The sequence below is a fragment of the Vipera ursinii genome (assembly GCF_947247035.1).
Source record: "Vipera ursinii genome assembly, chromosome: W".
Classification (NCBI taxonomy): Eukaryota; Metazoa; Chordata; class Lepidosauria; order Squamata; family Viperidae; genus Vipera; species Vipera ursinii.
In genome coordinates this window covers 27,876,732-27,903,179 of record NC_139522.1, presented here as the reverse complement: position 1 = coordinate 27,903,179, position 26,448 = coordinate 27,876,732, and the positions used below count along the sequence as shown (strand labels likewise).

General features: G+C 40.2%; 1 protein-coding gene and 1 pseudogene across 2 annotated transcripts in view; both read left to right on the top strand.

Moving 5' to 3' along the window:
- LOC310648221 (uncharacterized protein) overlaps positions 1-26,448 on the top strand; it is a gene marked incomplete at its 5' end in the record, with an annotated part of 797,336 nt that overhangs the window by 281,473 nt on the left and 489,415 nt on the right. The window lies entirely within an intron of this gene.
- LOC310648298 (histone-lysine N-methyltransferase EZH2-like) overlaps positions 5,437-26,448 on the top strand; it is a 237,098-nt pseudogene continuing 216,086 nt past the window's right edge. Inside the window, exons 1-3 of the transcript in view lie at positions 5,437-5,553; positions 7,703-7,831; positions 17,249-17,365. The product of the transcript in view is annotated as a histone-lysine N-methyltransferase EZH2-like (transcript). The remainder of the gene's footprint in view (positions 5,554-7,702; positions 7,832-17,248; positions 17,366-26,448) is intronic.

Genomic DNA, 26,448 nt, shown 5'->3' with positions numbered 1-26,448 from the left:
TTCTTACATGTCCACCATATGTGAAAATATGTTGCATCTTCATCACCACACCTCCAACATTTAGGCTGATAATTCGGATACATACTTGCAAGCTTTTTAGGATCTAAATGCCATCTATAAAACATTTTGTAAAAGTTCTCTCTTAGATTTTGAGCTTGGGTAAATTTTACGTTCCTCACCCAAATCTTTTCCCACGTGTCCATTGTAATAACTTCCTGAATGTTTTGGGCCCATTTTATCATACAATCCTTTACAAGCTCTGTTTCCGAGTCAATCTCTATCAATGCAAGATATATCCGTTTAATATGTGCTGGTCCCTGATTTCTAATCTGCTTTATCAAATTTTCATCAGACATTGTAAATCCATTTTTCTGGTCTTCTTTCCACCTGGCCCGTAATTGAATATATTGAAACCAAGTTTGAACAACCTTCTCTTCTCGCAAGAGGCTATATGATTTCAAACACCAAACATTCCTTTCCAGGCTTAAAATTTCCTTGTACGTAGTCACATCATGTTTGAAACCAGCATGTATATTTTCTATTGCGTGTTTTGGAATTGCCCACAATTGTATCTTGCTGCTTAACTTATGTCTATACTTCTTCCAAACTCTCAGCAATGCCTGTCTTAAAATATGCATCCTAAACACAGTATCTACCTTCTTATCATACAACAAATATGCATGCCAGCCAAACAACAAATCATGGCCCTCAAGATTTAATAACCTCAGTTGCGTCAAGTTAATCCAATCGCTTATTCCTACTAATGCAGCAGCTTCATAGTATAATTTAAAATTAGGCAATTTAAGGCCACCTCTCTCACGAGTATCCTGCATAATCTTAAGTTTAACTCGTGGCTTTTTCCCTGCCCACACAAATTTATTGATACCACGCTGCCATTCCTCCAAGTTAGAGTCTTTCTTAAGAATCGGTATCATTTGAAATAAAAATAAAAATTTGGGCAGGACATTCATTTTCACTGCTGCAATCCGTCCCAACAAAGACAATTGCAATTTTTGCCAACTCTCCAATTCTTTTTGAATTTTCCCCCATAGTTTTTCATAATTATTTTTATATAGCTTTGTATTAGAGGGCAAGTTGATGAAGATGTTGAAGAGCTGCAGAGACCTCTTCTAGATTTTTTTTTTAATCCCATTTATATCCCGCCCTTCTCCGAAGACTCAGGGCGGCTTACAATTTAAGCACAAACCAATGTGCTTAGCAATAGCCTTCATTCTATGTATATGCCTATTATTAGGGCTTTCGCCCCCCCCCCCAGGCGGCATTATTACAAAGTCAGCTTATTGCCTCCAACAATCTGGGTCCTCATTTTACCTACCTCGGAAGGATGGAAGGCTGAGTCAACCTTGAGCCTGGTGGGATGCGAACCTGCACTAATTGTAGGCAGCTGGTGTTACATTAGCCCACTGCTCCACCAAGGCTCTTTTCCTCTTGCCTTTCCGAGTTAACTCCTTGGTCTGTCATTGAGCAAGAATTGACTTTGTAGGGAAGCATATTATCATTTGATGTATATTTAACATATGTTCTACCTTTATTTACCAATTATATTTGTATGCAATCCACATGGCGAGGTTTGGGGAAACTTACAATAGAAAAAATATATTTTTAAAATCATAAGATTAAAACATCGCCTGGCCCGCAGCGCCTCCGCTGCCCGCATTGCACAGCCCCGCCATAAAGAGTGGACTCTGCTGCTCCCACAGCACCAGCCGTGCTGGCTCCAGCCCCAAGGAGGGGAGCCCCCCGCCAACACCCTTCGCACCTGTGACTGCAGCAGCACCGCCCTCCCCCGCCTCCTGCGCCCGCCAAGATGAAAAAAAGCACTGTGAATAATCAAATATGTGTTCTCTTTACTATATTTCTCTGGTAAAATACCCAACAGGAATATTTCTGGTCTTAATTCTATACGTTGTTGTATCATCTTTTCTATCCATGATTTAATTATGTTCCAATAGGTTTTAGCTTCTGCACACGTCCACCACATATGATAGAAAGAGCCTGGTATTTGATGGCATTTCCAACATTTCATAGATCTCTCCTTAAACATTTTAGCTAGTTTTTCTGGAGACATATGCCATCTGTAGAACATCTTGTACATATTTTCTTTATACGCTGTCGCCATTGTCAGTTTATAGTTTCTTTCCCACAATTGCTGCCATCTATCTAATTCAATCGTATATCCAAAATTTCTTGACCATTTTATCATTGACTCCTTAACTTGCTCCTCCTCTACTTCCCTATATAATAAGTAGCTATACATTTTTTTAATCCATTTTTCTTCAGTTCCCATAAGTATTTCATCTAACTCTGTTCTCCCCAAATTAAAACCATATATTTTAGCATCTTTTTCATATCTAGATTGTATTTGCGTTCTCATGTACCAATCCATCTTTATATCTTGTTCCTCTAATTGTTGTTTGGTTTTCAGCTTCCCCGTATCTGTTAGTAGGTCTTTATATCTTATAATGTTTCCCATGTTAAACATATTGGGGTGTATTAACGCTTCCATCGTTGAGAGCCAATCTGGAATCCTCAAGTAATGCTTCCTCTTTATTTTCTCCTAAACCATCAATAAAGAATTCCTGATATAATGTCTCTGGAAATAGCTGTGTATTCTATTTTTCCCATACCATATGAACGAATGCCATCCCAACTGTAAATCATGTCCCTCTAATGTCAATAATCTAGTATTCCTCAGTAAAATCCATTCTCTCATCCATGACATTACTGCAGCCTGGTAATATAATTCACAATTAGGTAAACTAAACCCACCTCTGAGTCTTGCATCCTGTAATATTTTTAAATTAATCCTTGCCTTTTCCCCCTGCCAACTATATTTCAAAATTATTTTATTTAGCCCCTCAAAATATTTCTTTTCCAATCTTATTGGTATTGTTGAAAACAAAAACAATTGTAATATATTCATTTTGATTATTGCAATCCTGCCCATTAATGATAGTCGTACCTTTTTCCATTTATCCAAATCTACTTGGATTTGTCTTTTCAATTTGTAATAGTTATCTTCTTTAATTGTTGTACATCTTGCTGTCAGGTGAATCCCCAGATATTTTACCTTCTTTACAATCTGTATCTCTAACTTTCCCATCAATTCTTTTTTTTTGTTTTTCAGTAATATTTTTCACTAACATTTTTGTTTTATCTTTATTAATCTTCAAACCTGCTACCTCACCATATTTTTCTATTTGTTCTATTAATACAGGTCCTGTCTCTAGTGGCTCCTCCAAGATAAATACTAAATCATCTGCGAAAGCTTATAGCTTATATTCTTCTCTCTTAACTTTCATACCTTTTATATCCTTATTCTGTCTTATAGTTCTGGTTAGTATCTCTAGTGTCAATACAAACAATAATGGGGATAAACGGCATCTCTGCCTTGTTCCCTTCATAATGTTAATCTTTTCAGTCATATCTCCATTTATCATTATTTTGACTATTTGCTTATTGTAAATTGCTTTAATTACATTTATAAATTTCTCCCCAAAATCCATAATCTGTAGTTGTCTTATCATGAATTGCCAATTCACATTGTTGAATGCTTTCTGTGCATCCAAAAACATCAATGCCATCTGTTTTTCAGGATGTGTTTCATAATATTCTAATGTGTTTAATATAATTTGCATATTGTTTCTAATCTGTCTTTTGGGCAGGAACCCATTTTGATCCATATGTATAAATTCATTTAGGAACTTTTTAAGCCTTTCGGCCATGATTGGTGAGAATATTTTATAGTCCACATTCAGCAAGGAAATCGGTCTATAGTTCTTTATTTTCTGTATTTCTGTTTCTTCTTTTGGTATCAGGGTAATAAGTGCTTCCGACCACGAATCTGGTATCTTAGCTTCACAGAAGAGTTCATTCTAGAGTTTCAGCATTACATTGCCTAACAGTTCCTGCAATGTTCTATATAGTTCCGCTGGTAGCCCATCAGGTCCTGGTGTTTTGCCATTCTTTTGTTTTTTAATTGCTTCTGTTAATTCCATCATTGTTATTTTCTCTTCTAGTAGCTTTTTAAATTTCTCTGGTACTTTAGGTATCTCTGTTTTTTCCAAGAATTGTTTTATCCTATCATCTGAAACTACTTGTTGCTTATATAAGTTCTCATAATATTCCCAAGCTATTTTTTTCTTTTCTTTATTCCGGTGTTGTAAAGTCCCCTCGGCATCTTCCAGTTGTTTAATCCATCTCTTCTCTTTCTCCTTTTTAATTTTATATGTCAACCATCTCCTTGGTTTGTTTGCATGTTCGAAAAAGGTTTGTTTAGCTGCCTTTATTTTCCTTGCCACCTCTTCATTTTCTATTAAGTTCATTTTATGCTTGTTCAACTCCATTAATTTTTTTATCTTTTTGTTTTGTGTATCTTTCTGTAATTCTTTCTCAAGAGTCTTATATTCTTCCTCCAATTTTTCCCTAATTTATCTTTTCTGTTTATTCTTTTTCCCCATATAAGATATAGCAAGTCCTCTCACTTACGCTTTCGCCGTATCCCAGACATTTTGAAGTGAGGTATCTTCTGTTTTGTTTTCCTTAAAGAAGAAAGTCATTTCTTGTTCCATATATTGCTGGAAGTCTTTTTTATTCAATACAGATTGATTTAATGTCCATCTTGTTCTTTTTTTTTGTCCTTTCTAAGTAATTGTGACTGGGTTGTGGTCCGCCCATGTGCTTGTTTCTATGTTTATATTTTGTGTACTTGTAAATAAGTCTAATGATGTCCATATCATATTTATTCTCGACCAGGAAAGGTGTCTGTTACAATAGAATGTATATTGCTTCTTTTCCGGATATTTTTCTCTCCAAACATCTAGTATATTTAATTCGTCCACCATATTATGAAAAGATTTTGGAAGTGTTCTCCTTAGGGTCTTATTATTTTTGTCATATTATAATCCAGCCCGGCCTTTACAATAGCATTGAAATCTCCAATCATACATATGCTTTCAATCTTTCCTGTGCTGCCAAAACTATGCCTTCCTTCTTCACCATCCCTACAGGATAGCTCTGATCTGTCTGAAACTCAGACAGATCCTCCAAACAGCTGAAAAGCGACAATCCTTCGGTAGCTTCCAAAGGATGTCATCCCGCCACGTCAAAAAACAAAAAACAAAAAAAACCAGCTATCACAAGTTGTCTGCTACTAATATGGTTTCCTGAATCCAGTATCATTAGAATGGAGTAACTGTTTTGGGGGTGAATATGAACAATATTGTACGTATGATTTGAACTTACAAGGAGGAAAAGAGTGCTGGCAACTGTAGACATGTCCATATCACCTAATTTACACAGACATTTCTTATTTATATAAACATTTACATAATCAGTGGCATACATATACATCAGCCACTGAAAGCTTATTGTGTTTGATTTTACATCCACGTTTTATTCTTTTCAGGGATAACTATGGGTCAGACTGGAAAGAAATCTGAGAAAGGACCAATTTGTTGGAGGAAGCGTGTAAAATCATAATATATGAGGCTTAGACAGCTTAAGAGGTTCAGACGGGCAGATGAAGTAAAGGTAAGTACTTTCTAATTCCAATTATAGAAAATTAAAAGTTATTTCTATTTGTTGCTACTTTTGCTGCCGGCGTCAACCTCCCTCCGTCCAGTGCACTCCCACAGAGTGGGCCTCCTCAGGGTGCCTCCGATCAGAGAATGTTGATTGGTGGCCCCCAGGGGGAGGGCGTTCTCTGTGGGTGCGCCAGACCTATGGAACCGCTTGCCGGTTGAGCTCCGGATGGCCCCCGACCTTCGCTCCTTCCGACGCGATCTAAAAACCTATCTATTTGAACAATCCGCCCTGGTCTGATGGGTTTGGGGTTTGGATTTGGTTTTAACATAGTTTTAATTATTGCATTATATTGGGCATAATTATTTAATCTTTTTTAACTTTTGTATTTATATTTCGATATTTATTGCCCTGTACACTGCCCTGAGTCCTTCGGGAGAAGGGCGGTATAAAAATTTAATAAATAAAATAAATAAATAAATAAATATTGCCTATTGATTGATATATGCTGATTCTGAAGGTAAGTCACAATGACAGCATTCAGTAATGAGATAAGTTTGTCTTAGCAGTTGCTCCTGGTTGGGCTATTTAGCTGTTTTCCATTTGATATTTTTGTCTCTTTTAGAAAACCTCCCATATTGCTACTAGAAAGATAATGCACATATATCCAAAGTGCCTAATTTTAATCTTTCTGAACATAACAGTTGGGGCTTTTATAGCAGAATGGCTATAATCCAAAATACCCAATAATGTGTTTTTCAACTTTAGGTAGAGATGGTCATGTCACATTGCAAACTCCTATTGACACTCTCTTTAGTTTCTGAATTAGCTAGCCCTGTGTGAGATGGCTGTTGTTGGAGAAAACATAAGCTTACATGGTTTTTTGAGTGTGTGGAATTAGTACAGTTCTTGGGATCCGATTTCAAGCAGTATTACTTGTAAGCATGGAGTGAGCTAAAAACACAGTGTCTTGCCAAATATAGTTATGCAAAAATTCAGTTTGGGCATTCAGTTTGAAGGCAAGTCAGTTAAATCTCCCAATAGAATTGACTTTCAAAATCATGTAAAATGGATTGCTTCTAAGTCTATTCAGGGATTCAGTTTGATGACAGAAATTGAATTAATTATCAAATCACATGTGATTTACACAGGTTTATCTGCAGAATATAATAATCATACAATAGTTTAAAATACATTCTGAAAAATATAATTAAAGCAGTTGCCTGAAAAAAACTACAGATCAGGAAGCATAGTAGAATGATTTACCTTTTAAAATTGTTGATTTAACCCCATCCTATGGGAATAATGTTTTTCACTGATAAAAATTTTGCATCAGCTCAATTTTCTTCATGTATAGTGTGCAGGATTTAAAGTACTTCTGCATGTACACAGTAACTTTAAAGACCTTTCCTCTGAACAGATGCTTTTTTCCACTCCCAACTATTTGTACCTAAAACTCAGGGGGGTCTGACATTGGCAACATAGACGAAGAAAGTTGCTGGCTTATAAGATTTCATTTTACTTCATTTCAGTCCCACCATAATTAACATGGATTCCCACCAGTTTATATTCATACATTATAATCTTATGATAAACACAAGGGTTGTGCAAAATATTTACCTCCACACCCTTCAGTCATATTGCAATTCTCTGATTTTGGTCCATATAGCATTGGCATTCTAGTATATGGTTATGTATAGCGGATCTTTTGATTAAATGCATATAATAGTATAATTTACAGACTGGTTGATCTCTTGTTTTGTCTGAAGCAGCTAATTTACATGTTTAACTAGCCATTTTTGAGATATTTAAATGTTACATATTAATAACTCTTAAATGTTTTGATGAACAAGAGAAACTACAAAATGAAGAGTATATTCTCTGCCACACTCAGGATCACTACGGGAGAAGGTATAGTTACCCATCCTCCAGCAGTCTTTAATAAGATTGCTATTTTCTACTTCAAACAGAAAAAATAATGATCTTGCAACGGATGGCTAGGAGGGGGGCAGTTAATATCAGTGTCTCTGAAACCTACAGTGGATATGCTTCTGTTGGAAATACTAATCTTTGATAGTGACCTGGGATTATTTTAGAAATCCAGATAATTCAAGAAATATCTGTGGGTATAGTCTCTCTTTCTAACTTTTATTTACAGAGCATGTTTAATTAAAATCGTCAGAAGATACAAGAAAGAACAGAAATCTTAAATCAAGCATGGAAACAACGCCGGATACAACCTGTACACATCGTGACTTTTGTGAGCTCATTGCGTGGGACCAGGGAGGTTGGTTAAACTGTTGTAGAAATCCAGTTACAAAGTTGTCAACATGTCTTTGTTTTATTGGAAGAAAATTGGTTTGCCTTTTTTTTTGCAAAATGATAATATACAGTATGATCTCTATATGATCTGTCCATGGCAAGAGGCTGATATTAACATTCCCCCAACCATGGATCATGTCACCACTGCTCCAAGAAAGAAAACAAATCCAGCATTAACACATTTCTTTTCAGCTGACCTCTTTGTTTGTACTACTGCTATCTATTTCTTAGCTAGAAAAATATTAGGTTTCACATAAAACTGGTAAAGACAAAGCTTCAACTTTAACTTTTTTCCTTTGACATATAGAATTGACCTCTGGGTTCCGGTTTGACGTTGCAGCATAACGGATGCAGGAAGACAGGGATCCGTCTTCCGCATTCGATTTTGCCCTGCTGGGGACCCTAAAAAAGGACTAAAGTCACCCCAGAGAGGTGATGAAGAAGGAGGGGACCCTTGTTGATCACGGGAGGGTGGTGGCCCTTCCGTTTGATCCAAGGAAGCCTTCCAAACCGGCAGGGGAAAGACTGGCTACATACATGTGGCCAGTCAGAAGCTGCTGACAACCGAAGAAAATAAGCACTAACAAGCAACTTTCGAGCAATGTGGATGGAACTGGGTGAGACCCTATCCACTCTATATGACTTTAAGACTTTTTCCTGGAAAAAATCGCCCAAAGCAAAAAATCCTCCCCAAGATATATCTATATCTTTGAAATTTGGAGACTAAAAGTGCTTTTGAGATTTTTTTTTTAAAAAAAGACTTGAAAAGCTTGTAATATAAGTTTGGATTTAAAAAGCTGGAAGATGGCATCAATGACATCTAGTGGCGAACCACAGCACTACAATTTATTATGTCTAAAGGAAACTTGGCTTGAAGCCCAGACTCAGCTAAGACTTTTGTTGTCCTTGGAAACATTCACTTTTCAAGACTGCAGCTGGGAAAAGGAAAAAAAACCTCTTGGGCTGCTTATCTGTGTGGCAGAGACGATAAACTATTTTGAAACTGGCCTGCCTGGACTACGAATATAAATACTAACTGACTTTTAGAGCTGTGTCATGGAGCTATTTATCTGTAGAAGAAACATGCATTATGAATTGAGATAATGGAATACTTTGGATTATAAACCTTTGACTGATGAACAATTTTTAATTGCTTTTTTTCTCTGGACAGAAAAGACATGTTTTTCTTTGGACAGAAAAACTTGAATTTTGCTTATACAGTATTTGCTTAGGAGAGGCTTAAGGATGGACTGGTAGGCTGGCTGGATAACTTGGAGCTCAAATGACAATTTTATTTTTATCCCATTTATATCCTGCCCTTCTCCGAAGACTCAGGGCGGCTTACAATCTAAGAAGCACAAGGGCTTCCGGATGGCAAGGCGACGCCAGAGGCAGCCATTTCTTTGCTGTCAGCCTCGCAGCTCTGTAGAGCCGCTGAAAACAGCGCCAATCAGCTGTTCGGCGGCTTGGAAGCCCCCACCTCGGGAGAAGAGGAGGGGGTGAGCGTCCAGGTAGGGGTAGAGCTCTCCAGGGCCGCCAGAACTTAGAGTTTTGGTGGTGGAAGGATTGAGCCCCCCCGAAGCCTGGGCATGCTCCGGACTGCGAGGCGTCTCTGCTCCGGGTTTTTTGGAGCAGAACAGGTTTTTGCAACCATCCCTGCTAGCAAGGAAGAGCTTATGAAAACGAGGACGCTCCAAGAAACTATGGAAAAGCAAATGCAACAATTTGTTGAGATAATGGAGAAAAAGTTGGAGGAGAAGTTTACAGAGAAATTAGCAGAAATGAGAGCAGACATCACATCTGCAACGTTAAATATGGCTAAAAGCATTGAGATTTTGGATGAAAAAGTGGAAGATCTTGTTCAAAATGATACTAGAATGGAAGCCAAAATGACAGAAACTGAAAATATGATAGCGAAAATGGATTATGATTTGATTTCGACACAGTATTTTCAGATGGAGCTTGCTTTGAGAATCAGAGGCCTAAAAGAAAATCCTAAGGAAAATTTGACGAAAATGGTTTCTGAGGTTTTGGAAGGGGTGTTGGAGCGACCAGCAGATGAAATAATGGAAGATATAGATAAAATCTTCCGTGTTAATTCGTGGATTGCAAGACAAAGGAAATTACCCAGAGATGTGGTGGTTTATTTCACAAAGAGAAAGATTAGAAATGAAGTTATCCAGGCCTCCTATAATATTGATTTTGTAATGGATGAGCAAAAAGTTTTGATTTTAAAAGAGATTCCTGCAAGAATTTTAAGAAAAAGGAAGGAATTTGCTTTTTTGACACAAGAATTGAGACGACGTGATATTAAGTTTAGATGGCAAATACCAGAGGGTATGGTGGTGACTTATGAAGGTACGAGGCATTGTCTTACCACGGTGGTTCAGCCACGTGACTTTTACAGTAATGTTTTAAAAGCAGTCCCCATATCGTCTTTGGAGTCTACAAAGAAAAAAGGTGACAGAGAGCCTCAACGTTCCAGAGAGAATCCACAAGATGTTGAAGGGTTAACGCAGACAGATGTGAAAGTTACAGGAGTGGGTCAAATTTCATCACCACAGGAGAAGGCCAGAAATTGGAAGAGGTGTGCTGCTTCTGGAAGAATGAAGCAAACCTGAGGATTTAGTTGCATAATTGCAAGAGATAATAATGTAATAAGGATGCTAGAAGGATTAAGTATGTGGGGATTCATTTTTCACCCTTATAAAATAATTATATAATATTTTGTGTTGCTTTAGTTTGAAGATGATTATGAAAATTTAATTGGGAAGATTTGTAGTAGTGTTTATTGATATTCTGTAGGTTATGCTTTGTTATTTGGATGGAAAGTTTTAAGCCTGGAAGGTAGTGTATGGTATTTTAAGTTGTATAATATATTAGGAGAAGGAAAGGTTGTATTAATTTGGTTTTAGTATGTTAAAGTCTAGTTGGATAGAAGAATAGTTTTATAAAACTGATATAAATTGTTTTATGTGTGATTGAAATTAATTTGTAATACTTTTATGGGCAATATTGGAGTAGGTAATAGAATATAAGAATATAAGAATGATGTGATTATATAAAAAAAATTAAGTTTGGAAGTAATCTATGGTATTTTAATTTGTATAATATATTAGGATAATATGAATTTAAGGTATTATTTTGCATTTGAATAATCATTGATATGATATATATATGTATGTTTGGAATTTACCTATATGAGTTAAAGTTTGATAGTTTGAATAGCTTAGGATTGTTTGCGTAAGTTAGATTATGATTGTTTGTTTGTATTTTTATACCCTGTGTTTTGGTATTAGATTGGAAAGTATTTGTATAATTTTGTATTTGTATAATTATTGATATGATATATATATATATATATATATATATATATATATATATATATATATATATATATATATATGGAGTTTTCTTATATGAGTTAAAGTTCGGTAGTTTAAATAGTTTAGGATTGTTTGCGTAAGTTAGATTATGATTGTATTTTTATACCCTGTATTTTGCTCTGGGAAGCCGGGGGGGAGGGGAAAGGGAGGGAGGGGTTGGGGAGGGTTGGGGAGGGGGAAGAGGGTGGGGGGGAGGGGGTTGGGAGGTTTTTTTTTCTTTTTTTGGTTTGCTAAAGATAAAATGTATTGTAAAACTTTTTAATAAAAAAAAACAATCTAAGAAGCACAAATCAATGTGCTTAGCAATAGCCTTCATTCTATGTATATGCCTGCTTATTAGGGCTTTCGCCCCCCCCCCAAGCGGCATTTTTACAAAGTCAGCTTATTGCCCCCAACAATCTGGGTCCTCATTTTACCTACCTCGGAAGGATGGAAGGCTGAGTCAACCTTGAGCCTGGTGGGACTCGAACCTGCACTAATTGTAGGCAGCTGATGTTACTTAAGGAGGCATTAGCCCACTGCTCCACCAAGGCTCATTGACTGAAACTTTTTAAATCCTTAAATAGATTGGACTATAGAGACCACATACAAAAAGAAAATGGATGTTCTATGTTGTTAGCTGCGAAGTCATGTCTGACCCATCGCGACCCAATGGACAACGTTCCTCCAGGCCTTCCTGTCCTCTACCATCTTCTGGAGTCCATTTAAGCTCACGCCTACTGCTTCAGTGACTCCATCCAGCCACCTCATTCTTTGTCGTCCCCTTCTTCTATTGCCCTCAATCTTTCCCAGCATTAGGCTCTTCTACAGTGAGTCCTTCCTTCTCATTAGGTGGCCAAAGTATTTGAGTTTTAGCTTCAGGATCTGGCCTTCTAAAGAGCAGTCAGGGTTGATCTCCTCTAGGACTGACCGGATTGATCGCCTTGCAGTCCAAGGGACTCGCAGGAGTCTTCTCCAGCACCACAGTTCAAAGGCCTCAATTCTTTGGTGCTCAGCCTTTTTTATGGTCCAGCTTTCACTGCCATACATTGCAACTGGGAAGACCATAGCCTTGACTATACACACTTTTGTTGACAGGGTGATGTCTCTGCTTTTTAGTGTGCTGTCTAGATTTGCCGTGGCTTTCCTCCCCAGGAGCAAGCGTCTTTTAATTTCTTGGCTACAGTCCCCATCTGCAGTGATCTTGGAGCCCAGGAAAATAAAATCTGTCACTACCTCCATTTCTTCTCCATCTATTTGCCAGGAATTGAGAGGGCCGGATGCCATGATCTTGGTTTTCTTAATGTTAAGTTTCAACCCAGGTTTTGCACTCTCCTTCTTCACCCGCAACAAGAGGCTCTTTAGTTCTTCTTCACTTTCTGCCATTAGAGTGGTATCATCTGCATATCTTAGGTTGTTGATATTTCTTCCGGCAATCTTAATTCCAACTTTTGATTCATCTAGCCCTGCCTTTCTCATGAAGTGCTCTGCATAAAAGTTAAATAGGCAGGGCGACAGTATACAGCCTTGCCGGACTCCTTTCCCAATTTTGAACCAATCAGTGGTTCCGTGTCCAGTTCTCACTGTTGCTTCTTGGCCCACATATAGGTTTCTCAAGAGACAAATAAGATGGTCTGGTACTCCCATCTCTTTAAGAACTTGCCACAGTTTGTTATGATCCACACAATCAAAGGCTTTGGCATAGTCAATGAAGCAGAAGTAGATGTTTTTCTGGAACTCTCTAGCTTTCTCCATGATCCAGCGTATGTTGGCAATTTGATCTCTAGTTCCTCTGCCTCTTCGAAATCCTCCCTGTACTTCTGGTAGTTCTTCATCCACATACTGCTGGATTCTAGCTTGTAGGATTTTAAGCATAACTTTACTAGCATGAGAAATGAGTGCAATGGTGCGATAGTTTGAACATTCTTTGGCACTGCCTTTCTTTGGAATTGGAATGTAAACTGATCTTTTCCAATCCTGTGGCCACTGTTGAGTTTTCCAAATTTGCTGGCAAATTGAGTGTAGCACTTTTACTGCATCGTCTTTTAAGATTTTGAATAGCTCAGCTGGAATACTGTCACCTCCACTAACTTTGTTGTTGCTCAGCTTTTGTAAGGCCCACTTCACTTCACATTCTAGGATGTCTGGTTCGAGGTCAGTGACCACCTCATTGTGATTATCAGGGACATTAAGCTCATTCTTGTATAGTTCTTCTATGTAATTTTGCCACCTCTTCTTAATCTCTTCTGCCTCTGTTAGGTCCCTGCCATTTTGGTCCTTTATCATGCCCATTTTGCATGAAACGTTCCCTTCATCTCTCTAATTTTCTTGAAAAGATCTCTGGTCCTCTCTATTCTATTGTTTTCTTCTATTTCTTTGCACTGTTCATTTAAGAAAGCATTCTTATCTCTTCTAGCCATTCTCTGGAATTCTGCATTCAATTGGGCGTATCTTTCTTTTTCTCCCTTGCCTTTCACTTTCCTCCTTTCCTTAGCTATTTGCAAAGCTTCCTCAGACAAACATTTTGCTTTCTTGCATTTCTTTTTCTTTGGGATGGTTTTGGTTGCTACCTGTTGTACAATGTTGTGAACCTCTGTCCATAGTTCTTCAGGCACTCTGTCTATCAGATCTAATTCCTTAAATCTATTTGTCACCTCTACTGTATATTCAACAGGGATATAATTTAATTCATACCTGAGTGGCCTAGTGCTTTTCCCTACTTTCTTCAGTTTAAGCCTAAACTTTGCAATGAGAAGCTCATGGTCTGAGCAACAGTCAGCTCCTGGTCTTGTTTTTACTGACTGTATAGAGCTTCTCCATCTTTGGCTGCAAAGCACATAGTCAATCTGATTTCTGTGTTGACCGTCTGGTGATGTCCATGTGTAGAGCCGTCTCTTGGGTTGTTGGAAAAGAGTGTTTGCTATGACCATCGTATTCTCTTGACAAAATTCTATCAGCCTGTGCCCTGCTTCATTTTGTACTCCAATGCCAAACTTGCCTGTTATTCCAGTTATCTTTTGGCTTCCTGCTTTAGCATTCCAATCCCCCATGATGATAAGGACATCATTTTTTTGTGTTAGTTCTATAAGGTGCTATAGGGCTTCATAGAACCGGTCAATTTCATCCTCTTCAGCACTGGTGGTTGCGGCATAGACTTGAACTACTGTGATATTGAATGGTTTGCCTTGGATTCGAACTGAGATCATTCTGTCATTTTGGGGATTGTATCCCAGTATTGCTTTTCCTACTCTTTTATTGACTATGAAGGCTACTCCATTTCTTCTGAGGGATTCTTGCCCGCAGTAGTATACCTGTTGGTCATCTGAATTAAATTCACCCATTCCTGTCCATTTTAGTTCGCTGATACCTAAGATGTCGATGTTCAGTCTTGTCATCTCTTGTTTGACCATGTCCAGCTTTCCTTGATTCATGGATCTTACGTTCCAGGTTCCTATGGAGAGAAAATCTTTACAACATCGGACTTTCCTTTCACCACCAGACACATCCACAGCTGAGCGTCCTTTCGGCTTTGGCCCTGTCGCTTCATTCTTTCTGGCGCTACTAGTACTAGCTCTCTGCTCTTCCCCAGTAGCATATTGGACGCCTTCTGACCTGAGGGGCTCATCTTCCAGCGTCATATCGTTTTGCCTTTTGGTACTGTCCATAGGGTTTTCATGGCAAAGATACTGGAGTGGGTTGCCATTTCCTTCTCCAGTGGATCACATTTTGTCAGAACTCTCTGCTATGACCTTTCCGTTTTTTGTGGCCCTGCACGGCATAGCTCATAGCTTCATTGAATTACACAAGCCCCTTCACCACGAAAAGGCAGTAATCTATGAAGGGGGGATGTTCTATACTCAGCTTTAAATGGTAAAAAACCATCTCTAACACTTATCTCCAAAGTCCCCAGCTTGACATATCAATTTAGAAAATGTTGACGAAGCTCAGAAAGAAATTCTATGTTAAAATCAATACAAGAGACAATTGGTTTAGCTCATGATGAGAATAAAAATTACACAAAGGAGATAAAAGAAGAATTTTCTAATCTAAATCCACAAATTCAGAAAATGACTATAAAGAAGGAACTAGTAACCCAGAAAACAAGGAAAATTAGAGGAAGCGGATCCAAAGATGGAGTACCTAAAGGAAGGAATTAACAAACAGACTCAGATAAATGAAGAACTAGAAGACACGGAAAAGACATCCTACCTGTCAAGATCTCAGAACACTCTTGAGGATAAGGAAGAAGAGCTGATCGAATGGAAGATAAAGCTGTTAGGAAAATTGTGGGAAATTGGAGAAGGAGGGAGGCTGTTTAATGAATATCAATGGGCTGAGCGTTCTTCCAAAATTACCTTAACCAAATTGTCTCTTATTCCAAACAATATACATAAAAATAGAGGAAGAACTACTTAATGATTCAAAGGCATTGACTTGGAAAGTTAGTTGGCAAAGGAAGAAAGCTAGAGTAAGACTGAAGAAAATAGAGGTTCTGACCAATTAGATGGGATATTATACTATTAAAGAGATGTTTGAACATGGCTAAGAGAATAAATAATTGTTAGAAATAGAAGTTTTATTAGAACTAGAGAGATAGGATTTATAATTAGAATCTTATATTTTGTTATGAGAAGGAAAATATGAAAATGCTAAGAGGGTTTGAACAAGGGAAGCCTTTGGTTGCCCAAATATAATTTATTATGAGAAAATTATAAGTAATAGAGACACTTTGAACACTGATGGGAAATTAAAATTTTAAAAAGTGGGAAAAACAGGATATTGATTGAACAAATAGATATTAAGTGCAAATGCAATTGAGATATCTTTTGGTTAGAAAAGATATTCTAAATTGACACTACTGATATATATATAATATTAGAAAAATGTAACAAAGAGGCTGATATTTAATTGTATATATATTAACAGCATTAAGAATTGTATTTGCCCAGTATGGAAAATTTATACCACCGGAAGAAGAGAGGAAGCACTGGATGGTGTAGTATTGTATCTAGATTGAGGAAGTTAATATGTACCACTGAATTACTAATGGACCCAGACGACACGTTGTTTATTAAGTACTTATGATTGTAAAACTAGAAAATTAATAAAACACTTTTAAAAAAGAATTGACTTCTGGGATGCCTAGTCCATGATACCTTTATTGTACAACCTGGCAGTTTTCTCCCTTGATAATTGTGATAAGGCAACTGGCTTTGTACTCTTCTCCATCGTATGAAAAGGAACAGAGGCCTTAACGAAGTTCTTTTATTAACATTGGCGTATAGCAAAAAACTTTCTCTCTCCTAGTTTACACATAGTTAGCCCTTTGTCACATCAAAATATGGCTCCTCTTTAAAACTACTTGATATGTATGAAATTCTTACTATGGTATCTCTTCCACATAAGACAGATTGGTTTAGTATATACAATTCAGTTAAACAGTAAATTACACAAATATTTATCATCCCTGATTTCTTAGACGATGATTAAAATCTATCCATTTTATATACAGTGGTACCTCAGTACACATTGTTAATTGGTTCCAGGAGGTGTGACAAGTACTATAAAGGATGAGTCCCAAACAAACCACATGACTTACCACGTGACCCTATTTTTGGCTGGGAATAACTTTCTGTCTCTCCCTTTTCCTACTCTTCCTATCATGGCATGTGAGTACTAAACAAATGCAGAGTACTGGGACAACATTTTCATGGCAAAATGTGTTGAACACTAAATTTGAGGAGTTTTGAAGCAGTCGAGTACTGAGGCATCACTGTATACAGAAAGAATTTATAAAGCTGTTTTTTATATATGGAAAACACATTAGAAGTTCTCCACTGGAATGAAAACAATAGCTCTGTTTCAGCAAATTTACATCTGTTAATGTTTCTTAGTGAATTAAGACTGTTCAAATTATCATTTAAAAACATTGATTTTCTGTTTAATTTTTTTTGTTACTGCTATATCTAGTTTGAAAACAATTTACTACTAGTTACGTGACTTATCTTTTCTCTTAGTGTTCTGTCAGCAGTGACTTAGACTTTCCAGAACAAGTTATTCCTCTCAAAACTCTGAATGCTGTTGCCTCAGTACCCATAATGTATACTTGGTCACCCCTTCAGCAAAATTTTATGGTAAGTGACTGTGACCCTAAAACTTTTGTAATTAAAATCACCAAATCAATACATTTTGTAGAATACAGCTGCTGAATTATATGAAATATGAATGTCAGATTTTCAGTATGTTGTAAATTCAACTTTTGTCAGCCTTCCCAGGTAAACCAGATAGGAAGCATGACTACATGAACTAATTGTACTTTATTGTACTGCTACATGAAACTTTCTGTACCTTGTCTCAAAGGCTGTTAAACACTCATGTCCTTCTTTCATTCTGATTATGTTATAAGCACTTCTCAAGTCTACTTTTGTAAAGATGCATACCTTTTGTAGCCTGTCATGGCCCTGTCAGATCCCAGTTCGGAGGAGGAGGAGGAGAAGTTGGAACTGGAGCCATCCAACGGGGATGGAATGTTTGGAGAGTCTAGGGCCGTGGTGGCAAACCTATCAATCAATCAATTTCAACTTCTCACAGGGAAAAAAATAATCTCGCAAAGTTGGAATTGATTGATTGAACTTTTTAGTCCCATCCAGTCTGCTGTTACCACCACAGCCACGCCCACCCAATGGGCCACACCCATCCAATGGGCCACACCCAGCCAGTGGGCCACACCCACCCAGCACCCAACAATACATAAGTGGGTTTTGGGTTGCAGTTTGGGCACTCAGTCTCTAAAAGGTTTGCCATCACTGGTCTAGGGTCTGAGGACGATGCTGTCCCCAGGCCCTTCTGGCATTGGGAGAGGTGGTCGACTGGATGGGGAACAGCTGCCTCCCCCACTTGATCTGAGGGCATGGAGAATGGAGCGGAGGCAAGCTCAAAGGAGGTCTACAAGGCTGCTGGCAAGGAGACCGCCCCGTCCCTCCTTGCAAGGAACACTTGGCTTGAGTTGATTTAAGCAGAGGCCAGGGGAGGGTGCCTTTGTTGGGAACAATTGTTTTGCTTTGGCATGCACTTCCCCAGCCTTGGGAAAAACCTGCTTTGAATCCTGTTTCTTCCTTGTGGACTCTGGACATCACCTTGTGGATCTTGAATCTTGTGTATGACTTACAGACCTTGTCTTGTGGACTTGCACCTTGTTTTTGGACTTCCTCTCTGCCGTTGTGAATTGGCTTTGCTGATTATTGGCTTTTGTTTGTGGTACTGTGTTGCACTGACTATGGGTGGCTGCCTTCAGGAAATTTTGGGGTGGAGATTTACTGGCCATTATAGGGCCATTTGTTGGTGAATTAGCAGAGCAATAAAGGACTCTATGCAAGCCTGCCTCAGCCTAGGCAACCTGAGTCATAACATAGCCAGTTTAGGAAATCTGAGATAAGCAGGAGTGGATAATGGTCTTTCACTTTGTTCAGGTCTTTGTAGTCATGAATTGTATACATTTGGGCTTCCTCCTTCCCCTTCAGATTGGCTACTGTTCCTCCTCCTTTTGGGGGGGCAACAAAGAATGTGGATGCCAATACTGGTGAATTGGAAGAGTGGATGAATTCCTTTTTGATGTTGACATGCAGATATTCTTTGAGGATGGCTAACTCATGAGTGGACATTGGATATTGGGTTCCTGGCTTCAAATTGATTGTGCAATCACATGCTTGGGGGGTGGGGGGTGGGACTAGGGCGACTGCCCCTTCCTCCCCAAACATATCTGCGAAGTCTGCAATTTCTTCAGGAAGCACGGATTCTCCCTTTTCCTGCAATGGGAAGGGGTGTCAGCTTTCACTGCTAGTACGTAATGTTGGCACCTAGGGGAGAGAAATGAGAGTGTCCCTTGCTTCTAACTTATAAATGGGTCGTGCAGCTAAAGCCACTCTTCCCAAGTTTATGGGTGCTTGCCAGGAAGCAGTTACATAAAGTGGTATGAGCTCTGTGTGTGATCTTTGATTGTCAGTTGCAAAGAAACTGTGTAGTGTAGGACTGGTCCTGCCTTTAGTGGCTGTCCATTGATAGTTTCAGCAGTCATTGGGCAATCTAGGGCTTGTGTAGTTAACTTTAGTTCTTGTACTGTTTCTACTTCTAGAATACTTTATTTGGCCAAGTGTGGTTAGACACAAAAATCTCTGGTACAGAAACACTCAGTGTACTTGCAAAACAACAGATAAAAATAATAATATATAAGAAACAAACCAACTAATGTACAGCACAGCTGCAGTTATAACGTATTGATTTATTTAGCACATGGCATTGGTACATGAAAGCCAGGAGTCTATAATGTTATTACAGAGTAGATGTTTGGCTGCCTAAGATTGCTAGTTCATTCAGTTCACGCTAGTGTGCTGTCCAAGGTGCACCACAGAGGGTGAACTAGCTAAACACACAAAGCAGCTAATGGTGTTCTGTGGGAGTATCAGTGTCATTCGGGGCTTTTCTTCCTCTGGTTTTCACCTTGCATTTGGCCTGGTCTGGAACCAGTGGTATCTATTTATCAATTGCATTTGCATGCTTTTGAACTGCTAGGTTGGCAGAAGCTGAGACGAGTGATGGGAGCTCACTCTGTCACACAGTGCTAAGGCTTGAACTGCTAGAACAGAGGGCCTTTTGGGCACCAGGGACCGGTTCCATGGAGAAAAGTTTTTCTGCAGACCGGAGAGTGTGTGGGTTTGTGTGCTGCCTGCATCCCACGGATGGGGCTTTTGCTTGTTTGTGCAGACCGGTTGCTGGCATGCCGTGGCCCGGTACCGGTTCATGGACCAGGGGTTGGGAACCCCTGTGCTAGAATGCAGAGAGCTGACATTCTCTGGCAAATACAGCATCTTTAAGCCACTGAGTCACTGTGCCTCCTGCAGTTATAACTGAATGCCTGGGTTACAAAATCAACAAACAAGAAAAAAAGCCAAACAGTGCACCACCCAAATGGAAGATTGGGCTGGAAAATAAGATCAACAAGCTGAGATCAGATGCAAGCAAGCTAGAACAGATGAAAGAAGCTGAGGAACAAGAAGACCAAAGAATACATGATCAAGAAATCACCAGAAACAAGGAAGATTAAGGAAACACTGGAAATAATAAAGCAGCAAATAACAACTATAGCTAAGATCAGCAGATTGGAAGTTTGAATTGCAAATTATAGGCAGAATCTCCAATTTCAATCCAATAAGAAAGATTTCTACCAATTTATCAATGGAGAGACTGCAGTGAATCAGTCAACACCTGACAAGGAAGAAACAGTGTAATTCTGAGCACAGATATGGATGGGATAACTCAAAGAAATACAAGAATGTAGCTTGTCATAGATCCTGTTTTTAAAGTTCTCATTTAAATTTGTTTTCCCTGCAATGTTCAAAAAACATGATTAAGATGATTAATTAGAAAAGAAGATTTATATTAATGTGGTTGTTACTTGTAGAAATACTAGAAAAATGTCTATATTCAATTGTTATCTACTAAAATTACTAAGAAATATACTAATTTAAGGTTGATAAAAGAGAATACTATTGGAAGAAGAGAAAATCAAGGAAAGCTATTATGTAGAGTATGGAATTATAGAAATTGTTATTGTTTGTAAATATAAACCCAAACAACACTCTTATTTACCAAATATTAATGATTATGTTAAAAAAATTATAAAATATATATGAAAAAAAGAACGCAGCTTGGTTGAAGAAGGTGGATAAGAATAAAAAAGATGTAAGTACTTGTAATCACAGAAGAAATGGTGGAGAAAATGGCAAGGAAGATCAAGAATTGGTTAGCACCAGTGGAAGATGAATTGCATGGGTTTTGGTTGAAATATCTGGCTAGTCTAAACCCACTTTTTGCCAAGCAGTTTGACAGCATACTGCAAGGAGGTGAAATTGAAGAGTGGCTAACATCTGGAGAAATCTACGTAATAATGAAAAATAGAGCAAAAGGGGAAGCACCAGGCAACTACAGGCAAACTACTTCCTTACCAACAACTTTCAGATTGGTGTGGTAGCTGATGCAGTCCAACAACATCTACTTGAAAATAAGGTCTTTCCACGGGACCAGAAAGGAAACTGCCCAAACAGCAGAGGAAGAAAAGATCAACTCCTAATTGACAAGATGATTCTGGAAAACTGCAAGAGAAGGAAGACCAACTTGAAATTGAATGTATCACATAGATTGATTACAGGAAGGCATGTGACTCTCTGCCACATGATTGAATAATCAATTGCCTAGAAATAACAGGAGTCAGTAGACACATCAGAAGCTTTGTACAAATATTGATGGAACAATGGAAGACACATTTGCTGGTCAATGTTGATAGAATGGCAGAAGTTAATACCAAGAGAGGAATCTTCTAAGGCAGGCATGTCAAACTGCCGGCCCACGGGCCAGATGCATCATACTAAAACTGCATCCACCCCATTGCCAGCAATGGGGAAAAAGTCGCAATACATTGCGTGACGTCACATGACATCACGAGTTTGACACGCCTGTTCTAAGGAGAATCGCTGTCACCACTACTGTTTGTCATTACACTGATTCCTTCAACAATGCTGAATAATTCAGGCCATGGCTATCCAACACCTAAAATACAGTGAGGGGAAAAATTGTTTGATCGCCTGCTGATTTTGTACGTTTGCCCACTGACAAAGAAATGATCAGTCTATAATTTTAATGGTAGGTTTATTTTAACAGTGAGACACAGAATAAGAACAAAAAAATCCAGAAAAAAAGCATTTCAAAAAAGTTATAAATTGATTCGAATTTTAATGAGTGAAAGAAGTATTTGATCCCCTATCAATCAGCAAGATTTCTGGTTCCCAGGTCTTTTATACAGGTAACAAGCTGAGATTAGGAACACTCTCTTGAAGGGAGTTCTAATCTCGGCTTGTTATCTGTATAAAAGACACCTGTCCACAGAAGCAATCAACCAATCAGATTCCAAACTCTCCACCATGTCTAAGACCAAAGAGCTGTCCAAGGATGTCAAGGACAAGATTGTAGACCTACACAAGGCTGGAATGGGCTACAAGACTATCGCCAAGCAGCTTGGTGAGAAGGTGACAACAGTTGGTGCAATTATTTGCAAATGGAAAAACACAAAATAACTGTCAAATCTCCCTCAGTCTGGGCTCCATGCAAGATCTCACCTCGTGGAGTTTCAATGATCATGAGAATGATGAGGAATTGGATCAGAACTACACGGGAGGATCTTGTCAATGATCTCAAGGCATCTGGGACCATAATCACCAAGAAAACAATTGGTAACACACTACGCCGTGAAGGACTGAAATCCTGCAGCGCCCGCAAGGTCCCACTGCTCAAGAAAGCACATGTACAGGCCCGTCTAAAGTTTGCCAATGAACATCTGCATGATTCAGAGTGGAACTGGGTGAAAGTGTTGTAGTCAGATGAGACCAAAATAGAGCTCTTCGGCATCAACTCAACTTGGCATGTTTGGAGGAGGAGGAATGCTGCTTATGAACCCAAGAACACCATCCCCACCGTCAAATCCTGGGTGAGAACCTCCTTCCCTCAGCCAGGGCATTGAAAATGGGTCGTGGATGGGTATTTCAGCATGGCAATGACCCAAATCACATGGCCAAGGCAACAAAGGAGTGGCTCAAGAAGAAGCACATTAAGGTCCTGATGTGGCCTAGCCAGTCTCCAGACCTTAATCCCATAGAAAATCTACAGTATGGAGGGAGCTGAAGATTCGAGCTGCCCAATGTCAGCCTCGAAGCCTTAATGACTTGGAGAGGATCTGCAAAGAGGAGTGGGACAAAATCCCTCCTGAGATGTTTGCAAACCTGGTGGCCAACTACAAGAAACACCTCTGATTGCCAACAAGGGTTTTTCCACCAGGTACTAAGTCATGTTTTGCGAAGGGGTCAAATACTTCCTTCACTCATTAAAATGCAAATCAGTTTATAACTTTTTTGAAATGTTTTTCTGGATTTTTTTGTTGTTATTCTGTCTCTCACAGTTAAAATAAACTTACCATTAAAATTATAGACTGATCATTTTTTGTCAGTGGGCAATTGTAGAAAATCAGCAGGGGATCAAACAATTTTTTCCCTGACTGTATCTGCTAGGCCATGGGTCGGCAGCCCGCCGCTCCGGAGCCGCATGCGGCTCTTTGAGCCGTCTCCTGCGGCTCCCAGTCGCCGGGTGCGTGCGCACCACTCCGAACGGGAGGAGGTGCCCGCGCACCACTCCAAAGGTTTGGAGAGCTGCGCGCGCACCTCTCTCGCACCTCCGCCCAAACACCTGTTTGGAAACTGCTGTTCGGGCGGAGCTGCGCTCGCACCTCTCCAAAGGTTTGGAGAGATGCGTGTGCAGCTCCACCCAAACACCCGTGTCGAGACCTGCTGGTGTTCGGGCGGCAGTTTGGAGGTCCCGGGGGTGGCTCCGGCGACGCCCAGGCTGAAGGCGGCGCCGCAACCCAGCGCCCGTCACCACAGAGATCCGTTGCCGCTGGCGTGCAGGTGCGTCCACCGGCAACAGCAGGTCTCCAAACCGTTGTTCGGGCAGCGCTGCGCGCGCACCTCTCCAAAGGGAGAGGTGCGCGCACAGTTCCGCCCGAACACCCGTGTCGAGACCTGCTGGTGTTCGGGCGGAGGTCGGGCGGCAGTTTGGAGGTCCCGGGGGTGGCTCCGGCGACGCCCGGGCTGAAGGCAGCGCCGCAACCCAGCGCCCGTCACCACAGAGACCCGTTGCCGCTGGCGTGCAGGTGCGTCCACATAAAAAAAGTGGAACCATGCGCGTGTATCCACGCGTGCGCATGCGCAAAAAAATTTTGTGCATGCGCAAAACATTGTTTTATGCGCATGCGCGTGCATGGATGCACACGCGCGGCTCCCACTTTTTTTTATCTGTGATGGAACCGGTTCCCAGTGGCTCTTTTGCTTTTTCAGGTTGCCGACCCCTGTGCTAGGCTATCCCATCTCCTTTACATGGATGATCTGAAACTGTATGGGAAAACACCATCTGAAATAGAATCACTGCTCAACATTGGGTGTATATAAAACCAAGATATTGCAGTGGAGTTTGAACTGGACAAATTTGCCACTCTCACCATCAAACGGGGAAAAATAGTGAAAACTGAGGGAACCAAGTTACCCTATGGAAATAACATCAAGAGTCTGGATGAAGATGTTCACTATAAATACCTGGGCATCCTTCAAGATGACAACATCAAGCACACTGAAGTCAAGAATATGGTTAGAAATGAATACATCAAGAGATTGAAGAAGATCTTAAATTCCAAACTCACTGGAGGAAATACCACCAAGGCAATTAACACCTGACCAAATCCTGTCATTAGGTAGACAGTTGGAATAGCGCCTGATGACAGTGCAGTCCTTACAAAAAGACCAGTCTACCAGAACTACTGAAACTGCCGTTGCTAAGCAGTGCAGTCAAGTGATGTTTCACTTAACAACCACTTCACTTAGCAATGGAAGTTGTCCCAGTTAGGGCTATTAAGTGAGGACTAACTGTAATTAATACCTAATTCATGTTATACTAATGTGGAAATGCAATTTTTGCAAAAAGAATCTGAATGATTTACTGGAAAGATTTCAGTAGGAAACTATAGGCATATAGAATAATATAGAATAATACAGAATAACAGAGTTGGAAGGGACCTTGGAGGTCTTCTAGTAGTCTAACCCCCTGCTTAGGCAGGAAACCCTACACCATTTCAGACAAATGGTTGTCCAATCTCTTCTTAAAAACATCCAGTGTTGGAGCATTCACAGCTTCTGGAGGCAGGTTGTTCCACTGGTTAATTGTTCTAACTGTCAGGAAGTTTCTCCTTAGTTCTAGGTTGCTTCTCTCCTTGATTAGTTTCCATCCATTGCTTCTTGTCCTGCCCTCAGGTGCTTTATGAGAATAGCTTGACTCCCTCTTTGTGGCAACCCCTGAGATATTGGAACACTGCTATCATGTCACCCCTAGTCCTTCTTTTCATTAAACTAGACATACCCAATTCCAGCAACCTGTTGTGATTCAGGGTCAGCCTGTGGGTTCGGCAGTTGGGTTGGATGACTCAGAGGAGGAGGAGGGGGGGGTGTTGAAGAGCTTGATGAGAGTCCTCAGCCAGGCCCCTCTCATTTGGTCACGACGCAGACCCAGCTGTGTGAGCCTGACAGTGTGGATGAAGATGACCCACAGCTGGCCCTGTTCAAGGACGCCCGACGCAGGAGGCAGTCAATCAGGAGTAAACAGAGGAAGGCAATGGGGCTCCTCGGAAGGAGGCAGAGAGAAGCCACGCCCTGAACTGTATTTAAGGGGGAATGCGTGGGAGGGCTGGTTTGCTGAAGGCAACCACTTGTAAAGCTCCTGTTTCTTGGTTTGTGTCTTGTTCTATTTGTTTTTGTGTCCATAAATTTGGCAGGCGTAATTCCAGCCTCTTGCCTTCTTGTAAAAGGGGTTGTCCCTGCCTTTTCTGCAGGGCCGGTAGCAGGCTGGTACAGAACAGTTTGCCTTCAGCCTCCCACCCCTTACTAATATTATGGAGCAGCTACGTGCTGAGAATGCCCAGCTCACCCAGCAACTCACTTTGCTGGCAGCTCAGGTGGCTCAACTGCAAGCTCAGGTCCATGCTGCACCCCCACCATCACCCCCACCCAGGAGAAAATGCCAAGTTGCACTGCCGGATAAATTTACAGGCACTCCAGAACTGTTTCCTGCTTTCCTGGGAAAATGCCAGCTCTTTATCAGCGTGAGAGCAGCTGATTTCCCCACTGACCGGGATAAGGTGGGGTTTGTGTTAAGCCTTCTTTCGGGTGATGCAGCTCGTTGGGGCACGCCTCTGCTGGCTCAACCTAGCCCATTGTTGGACAACTTTGTGGGGTTTTGTGATCATATGCGTCTGATGTATGAGGACCCTATTAAGACGCAGACTGCTACTCGACGCCTGAAAGCTCTGAGGCAGGGTCAACGCCCCCTACAGGGCTATATCAGCGATTTTTGGCTGCTTAGCCAGGATTCCGCCTGGAATGAGGCTGCGCTTGTGGATGCCTTCCAGGATGGATTGTCGGAGGAGATGTTGGATGAGCTGGCCTGTGTGGATATTCCCTCAGACCTGAATGGGCTGATCCATCTCTGCCTGCGGATCGATGCTCGGTTGCAGCAGCGAAGGAGTCGCCGTGGCACCCCACAGACCCCTCCAGCCCCTGTTGTGCGTGAGACC